This window comes from Triticum urartu, chromosome 7A (assembly GCF_056163025.1).
Source record: "Triticum urartu cultivar PI428250 chromosome 7A, HENAU_Tu73, whole genome shotgun sequence".
NCBI classification, from domain to species: domain Eukaryota; kingdom Viridiplantae; phylum Streptophyta; class Magnoliopsida; order Poales; family Poaceae; genus Triticum; species Triticum urartu.
Window position 1 is genome coordinate 52,295,488 of NC_141879.1, and position 8,482 is coordinate 52,303,969.

The 8,482-nt window shown below is 41.6% G+C and overlaps 1 pseudogene; it reads left to right on the forward strand.

Moving 5' to 3' along the window:
• Window positions 1–5,109: 5,109 nt before the first annotated feature.
• LOC147957632 (uncharacterized) lies at window positions 5,110–5,345 on the forward strand (annotated as a pseudogene).
• The last annotated feature ends 3,137 nt before the right edge of the window (window positions 5,346–8,482 follow it).

Consider the following 8,482-nt stretch of genomic DNA (forward strand, 5'->3'; position numbering starts at 1 on the left):
TCTTTCAATAGTCAATACACAAGCATATAATTGAGTGCCAATCAGCGCAAAGTCAACAAAGAGCCACATCACTGCACCGACCATTCCCATGATGCAACCACAAGTTGAGGCATATTTTACTATTGCTAGCCCATTAGCCAAGGGTTTACAAACATGTGCATGCCATAGAACCAAATTGGCCATGTGTTCACCACCAGGTTCTCCGTCCACCCAATTTGCGAAGTTCTCTGGTTGGGCAGACGGTGGTGATGCTTGAGCGGAAAAGGTGGGGCAGAAATATGCCTATGGCCGAGGAGCTGCGATGTTGTACAATGCCTTCTTATAACCTAACTATCATAGGGCATATCATAGATGGCCGGGCTAAGTTTCTTTCCTCGTGTTGATACTCCATTATTACTTCCATGTATGTGTCATCGAACAATTCGAGAGCTTACAAGACTGAATGGCCAAGTACCCAATGCATGACAGTTTGCTAAAGTTCCGATGTCTCCCATTCCCGTCTGCATGCATTACATCTATTCTCTCTATTTCCTTTTCTCATCTTCCCTTTGTTCATGTATGCCAGTTGCCAATATGAATGAACAACTTTCCTTTCTATCTACTTCGATGAAGATTGGGTGGTAAATGTATAGGGAAAGGATAAAAATGTACCATGTTGGTTGAATATTAATTATGTGTCCATGAAATGAATGACCATCGATATTGGGTTTCTATACATAGGAGGCATTGTTCATACTCATGGCTTGTAGTCTTCATCAAAGGCATACATTCTTTTAGAGTGACCGATAGCTTTACATAAACTCAACAAAATATATAAGTACATTGCTACAGATCATACATCCGAGTAATTAAAAAATAACTTCTCTGACTAAGAAATATAATGAAATTTCTTAGAAACATCTTCTCCTTGGTAGAGAGACTGTGGTAAGACCCGAGCAATTACTTCACCACTTGTGCATTTCCTTTATAGTTATAGGTTTCAGAAACCCTCTTCGGCTGCCCGTCGAAAAGGATGGGAAAAGCCATGAACTCTAAATATACTTGGTTTAGGAATATCCCCTAGAGTATTGTTCATCGAACAACAAGATCTTTACCAGAATGCCAAAGCAGGACTTAAAAGTCATAATGGATCACACCAACAAAACGGACTGTAAACTCTAACACGGACTCCTCAGATCCCTATGATTAATTTTGCGAGGACATAGACATAAATCTGTTTGGTTGAAAAAAGTAGACTCTCTTGGGTCACCCATTAAAAAAGATGGGAAAATCCATGAATGTTGAACATACTTGGGCCAGGATGATCCTCTAGAGGTACTGGTGATCAAACCACAAGATCTGCACCAAAGCACCAAAGGAGTGCAAAGTCGCAATGGATCATGACAACAAAAGGGATAGAAAACACTAACACTGACTCATCATATCCTACGAATTTTTTTACAAGGACATAGACCTAAAATCTGCGAGGTCGGACACACTAAACCAGCAAAGACACTCCATAGCATTGTCCGACAAGACAAAGCAATAACATGAGAAAAACCAATGTATCTTTATTATCGGCGACATTGTACCTTCCTCTAGGACCTTTCTTATGAAAGCCAAAGAAATCCTACCCCTCACAACAGGACGTCAGGAAGCAAGGGGAACCATCAAAATCTGTGGTGGCTGACTTGTGAAACACTACAAATGTCACACTTAATTGTTCGATAAAGTTATGAAATAGCTGGCTATAGCCCAGCTATAGATGATTTTGAGTATTGCGACTATTTGACATAGCACAAAGGATCTTCTTGGGATTAACTATCTGGTATTATTTTTCGTGAGATATCACCAGGTCGGTGGGTTCCAGTTCACGCTTGAAGAACAGAACAAAATGACATGTCACTATGATTGTTAGAATGGTTGTTCCTCACAATTGGCGAGGAAATACACGAGAAAGATCTCAGGTGCTAAAAACAAGGGACATACGGACGCACATTATCTACTCCCTCCATCCAACATCCCCACCGAGCTCCCTACAGAGTGTGTCCGTTCCCCCTCCACCCCCTTTCCTCGCCCACGTGAGCGCTGCTGCAGCTCCAGCGATGTTTGAGGCAGAACGTATGCTTTGGTCCCGTCGGTTGGGGGCTGCCTTTTGTACCAAAGACAGACGCTTTGGCTGATCTTGGGGGTGTCTGGATGCAGGGTGGCTACCCTGGTGGTGGGAGTCGGGGCGTTCGTGGGCGAAGCATGCGTCAAAGGTGCGGGCGGGTATCCATGGCCACTCGGGTGGCATGGTTGCAGTTGTTCGGCGTAGCTGGGGTGTGACAGAGGTGTGTGGACTACTTGCCCAATTGTTTTACTGGACGCCGGCTATGGCATCCTTGGTCGTTGTTTCCTTCATGAAAGCTCGGTCGCGGTGTTCCCACTCGCTTGGTGTTGCTCCGGCTGAAAAGTTGATATTCGGGGTCGGATGATGGCTACTCTCCATGGTCGTGTCCTTCTTAGAGGCACCGTTGTGGAGTCCCTGTTCCGTCGTTGTTCGTCTCACCTCTTCTCGGTGGATTACACAAGAGGGAGGTCTAGTCGGTCCCAAGAGGGGTGGTGTGTCAGTGCCCGACACCATGTATCTTGCCTTCGGTGCATGTCTTATGTGTGGTGTTTGACATGTGTTTGCAACCATTTTGTTTGATGATAAATGCTTTATATATAAAGTGGTGCGAAAACCATTTTCAATAAAGTATGGGTGCATCTATGTTATCTTCAGAGAAACGGAGCACGCCGCGGGTGCTACCTACCGCCAAACCGATGCCTGCCGCGCAAACCGCCGACCAGCGTGGTGCGGTCTGGCAACGGTGCTGCACTGGGCGGCCTCATGTCTAATTTGCCAAGCACGACATCGGCCGACCAAGCCATGCCACCCGCGTATCCCACGCCATCTCCTCGGTTCTAAGCAATTTAAAACTAGCCTCATCCCCGACACAGCAGACTAATCAGTCAGCCACACCTCATTTACTACTCCCTTCGTCCCATAATGTAAGACATTTTTTGACACTACATTAGTGTAAAAAAAAACATCCTATATTATGGGACGGAGGGAGTACTTTTTTACAAGAACAGGGAGGCTCCTCCCCGGTTCCATTAACCAAAATGAATCCATACAATGTTTTTTGTTCGAAGAAGCTACTGAAAACTAAGGTTCACCATTCGGACTAAAAACAGAGAAATTATAGCCCTTCTCGACAAGAGCCAAAGGACAAATGAAAGCACATCAGAGGCAACACAGGCGCCTGTCAACCAGTGATCACACCACACGACTCGCTCGCTCCCCTCCTCTTGAGTGGTGGCGCCAGGGTCGCCTGGGGTGACCAGCATATTGCGAGGGTGGACACGGGGCTGTTCACCATGGTCTTGCCGTCGGTGTCACGCTTCTTGGCCGGAGAAGAGAAAACGCCGTTTTCAGAGATCTTGAGGTTGTCCCAGCATACCCCAGTATCCAGTCCAGGGTTCTTCTTCAGCCACATGATATCATCAGGGGTTGTTGTAGTAGCTTTGCCAGCGCACTCAAGAACTCTTCCACGTGGGCTTTGCTTGTTTCTGGAAACAGAATCACCCAGGACTTGAGCATCCTGTGTATCAGTCTCCATAGTTGATTGATAGATGTCCACATGGTGTTATTAAAAATCATAGAGTTCCTATATTTCCATAAACATCAAAGGACAGCAGAACTAACTACGTTCAAAACTAAATTCTTTTTATTAGAGATCCAGAGTCGGGCCACAGATTCAAAGTTTGCACCCAAGTTTTTCTAGAAAAAGAGATTGACAAACGACCATATATTTTTAGCTACAACACAGTCAAAAAATAAATGATGGTTTGTTTCTTGCTCCGCACAGAAGACACAATCAAGTGGTTTGATTATATGCCTTTTCCTAAGGTTGTCTCTTGTCATCAGTTTGTTTTGGGAAAACAACCAAAGGAAGACATGAACCTTCGGTGGCACTGCCAGTTTCCAAACCCCTGGCAGAAACAGGGGTTGCACCCCTCTAAAGTTAATCACGTGGTACAAAGAGCTAGAGGAGTAGACACCCTTATTCTCAAGTTGCCAGATCAGGACATCAGAATCACCATCAAAAGTGATTTCTTTGGCAATCTCCAATAGTTGGTATCATTGATCCATCAACTTACTATCAAAGTTTCTCCTAAAGGTCAACTTCAGTGTTTCACCATCCCAGACATCTCTAACACTGTTGTTTTGCTCATTACAAATCATATAGATGTGCCAGAGTTGTACTGCTAGAGGAGAGGTGCCAAACCAAGTATCTTCCCAAAATCTAATCTTGTCTCCTGTCCTGTCCCTATTTTCCATCTATACCCAAATTTCAAAGTTTGGATAATGGAACTCCTTTCCAGAACTTAGAGGTATTGATGGAGGTGCTAGGGGCAAAGACATTAGTTTTGCCTCTCATATATTTCTGGTCTATCATCATCTTCCAGGGCTTACCATCACCCTCATAGTATCTTCTAACCCAAGATCCTAAGAGGCAGATGTTGACCTCATGAAGATTTGGGATGCCAAGCCCCCCAAATGCTTTCTTCATATAGACCATCTTCCAGTTAGCTATGTGCAATTTCCTCTGCCCCTCAATATCATTCCATAGACAATTTGCCATTTGGGCATTAATAAGCTCAATTGCCCATTTAGGAAATTTAAAGAAAGAAAGCAAGTACACAGGAATACTAGCTAAACATGCTTGGATGAGGATTATTCTCCCCCTGTAAGAAAGAAGCTTCCCTCTTCATTCCGCAATCCTTTTCATAATCTTGTCAATAAGTGGTTGAATATCTTCTCTCCTGAGTTTATTGTAGTGCAAAGGGATCCCAAGGTATTTAATGGGGAAGGAACCTATAGTACATTCTAGTATCTTTAGGAACCCTCCCGAGGGAGTACTTTTTGTTTTGTTGAAACGATCTTGACTGGCCCTGGCGGAAGCTAGTGAGCTCTGTCCGGTCAGCGCCGTGTCGTGTCTGAGCGCACCCAGGCCACCTCTTTGACCCCATAAACGATCAAGCGCTAGCAGCTGACACGAACTTTCGCTTGAGATTATGATGGTGTTCCGTGTTCTGACCATGGACAAGATCCTTGGTTCCTCCATCATGAGCTCATCGACGGTGGACATCGCGGGCGCCGGGTATTCCACGCGCATGTCCTTGCCCAGCGGTGTCCGGCCAAGAAGGATACAGTTAAGCATGAGCAGGAGGTGGAGCGAATCTCGCGGCCGGAGACAGAGCGGGAGGCAAGGTCAGCAGGGCTCGCTTCAGAGTTTGATGGCCTTAACTGCTTCGAATCGACAGTCCCTTTCTGAGCGGCTCGCCGGCCGTCAACAGAGTTTTCTCACTTGTTCGCATGTTTTTTGGTTCCCTAGCAACGAAATTTTGTGATTTCACAGAGCGAGTCGATGCTTTTTGTACGGGGAGTCCAAGTCAGTAAATTAACGATCATTCGTCCGTTGTTTTTTTCATGAATTATATCTTAACAAAACTGGTAAAATATTTTTAATCGGTACTGTTAATTATGGTCAAACCAATCAGCAGTGGTGTATAACAAATTAACCATACAAAAATTATACTAAAATATTTAGTGAACATTTCGTGCAATGAATTATAACTTTTCCGTGAAAAATGAAATATAACTGTTTAAATAGAAGCCATCATAAAATTCTAGGGTTGGGACCCTAACGGACACTCCCGGCTATATTTTAGTATAGGTCATATATTTTTGAAATATTATTCTACTATCATCTTTATATTTTGGTCATGAATAGACACGTTTCTTTTAGTATCTCTATTTTTCACCAATATAGACATAGCTGAAAAATGCAAAGGCAGAGAGCAAGTGAGTTCCGTTGATGGATGTTGACTTGACGAGCAAATTTAATTTTTTTTGAATTTAATTGATGTGTTAGAAACATGCATGATTAGGAGTATCTATCGAAGACCACACACTCCTCTCTCAATTTTTTTCTCACGAGCAAATGAAACTGATGAGGGGACTACCAGCAGGCAAGCTCATGCGTGCCAACCGTCAAGGCGTCAACCGTGTAAGGCTTGCACTACCAGCTGTTTTTTTTTTTTGAGGGGACTACCAGCTGGTTTTGGCGCAGAGTAGTGCATGTGACGTGCGTGAAGTAAATCGCACCTCCACACTAGTCACTGCAACGGTGGCCAAGGACTAGTGTTGGGCTAGCCATCCTTCTTCTTGTGTTGGGATAGACCTGATTCCTCTTTTAGCCCATGCGGCTTCTCTATGGGTGTGACGCAGGGCTGTAACGTCGTAACTAAAGACAACCAAGATAGCTTTGCAAGTCGCACCTCACTAGATGTATGAAACAGCTTGGAAGTTGGAACTGCGCCAACAATGCCTGGACGTCTCTCCCAGCGGCTTGACAACAACAGAATAAATGGCCAGTGACTACTCCACCTATATAAAAAAGGCACTCATGAGGCTATTTGAGGTATCACAGCAGAAGGACTAATGGATCCAGTGGCCAAGCAGATGTGCCTGATGGTACCATCAAGACAAGTCTTGTAGCTTGAGCTTGGCTTGATGTCATCGAAAAATTTCCTAATACCTTCCATTTCTATGAGTAGTTTTCAAGGCACAATACAACGACAAAGCACGTGATAATGGATCACATGGTTAGCGGCAAACAAGGAGGAGGAAGGTGTATATATGGACATCCTCCATCATATGGTACTCCAGGTCCCTCGCACGGTGGGTGGGCAGGCTCTGTATGTGTAATAAAATGGTGGAATTGATAATCTTATGGTAGGTAGCCTTAAACTGGCTTATTATTGGAAATCAGGTGCCTAACATGTGGGGATGTTATTTGGAACAGATAGTGCCAACAAAGTACAAGGATACTTGTGTGTAATGCCTATTTCTGTTGCACATGACTCGTGAACTGTATTTTCTTTGTTTTTTTTTCATTAGAGGATATATCTCAAAATCTCACTGTGATGATTCTCCGTTACTACCGGGATTGCTGGCTCGACTACCGTTCAAAATACATTTATTTTTTAACTTGGTATGGTTGGTACTGAAATAGTTTTGTCCTACAACTTTTCAACGAGATTCCAATGAATTTTGAATGAAATTAAATGCTGTAGCAAATATCAAATTCAATTAAATTTTGAACAAATTAGTCCAATGTAAAATTTGAAAGGGGCTGCTTCAGTACACCCCCATTCAAAAATTAAAAAGAGCAATTTTGTCTTTTAGAACTAACTAGCACACTTGCAAGGGCATTATCTTAAAACTGGAAGAGATTCAGAAGTAAATCTATCTATACCTATTAATAAAGTGATTAGTGCTTTGGTCCATCCATCATTAATTTATCACCACTGTTGTAGGAAATTACCAATGATGCCACCGGTAAAAAAAATGTTCTGTCCGCTTGCTAATCTATACCTAATAATAAAATCATTAGTGCTTGTATCCATACATCTTAAAATTACCCCCAAAGTTGCCCTAAATTGCCCACTATCCCGCCCATAAATGAAAAACTATTCAAATTTTTCTGTCAAAGTCAACGTCCGGTTAAATTCTTATAGCGTGAGACCCTGAAATATCACAGACACACGTGAAGCGTATTGGCTAAAGCCCCAGTCCTCCACAGATATGCACCTTCAGTTCTGGGGCAGGCCAATGTGCCGAAGTTTTTTTACTTCAATTCTTTTTGCCTTTTTATTTTCTCATTTCAATTTTTTCCCTTCTTGAAATTAATTCAGAATTTCTCAATATTCCAAATTTAAAAAGTTGTGAGTTTTGAAATAATGATCGTGAAAACATAAAATGTCCGCGAATTGAAAAAAAGTTCGACAATCATAAAATGTTCATCGAATCATAAAATGCTAGTGATTTTGAAAAACTGCTTGTATATTATTAAAAAGAATTACAATTTTGAAAAATAATTTCAGAAAATAAAAAAAATCATGATTTTGAAAATAATCAAGTATTCAAAACATATTTTTGAATTCAAAGAAGATGAATATGAAAGTTTTAAAAATGTTCCCAAAAATCTAAAAAAATCGTAAATTTCACAATTGGTTTCCCTATTTCAAAAAACTTCCTCGATTAAAAAAATGTTCGCCGAGTAAAAAACTGTCCATGCATTTCAAAATATACGTCTAAACAAAACAAATATCTGTGAATTTCAAAACATGTACTCCAATTTCAGATATATGTTTGTCGATTGAAATAACTGTTTGCTGAATCAAAAGTTTTGAAAAATGTTCATGAATTTGAAAAATATTCATGATTTCATAAAATGGTTGAGACTTTGTAAAAAAATCATGAATTAGATTTTTTTTACGATCTCTAAAAATGTTCACCATTTCAGAAAGTATTCATGTATTTGAGTGATGTTCACAAAATGAGTAAAGAAAGAATAAAAATAAAGGAAAAAGTAAATGAAAATAGAAAGGAAAGAAATACGAAGAT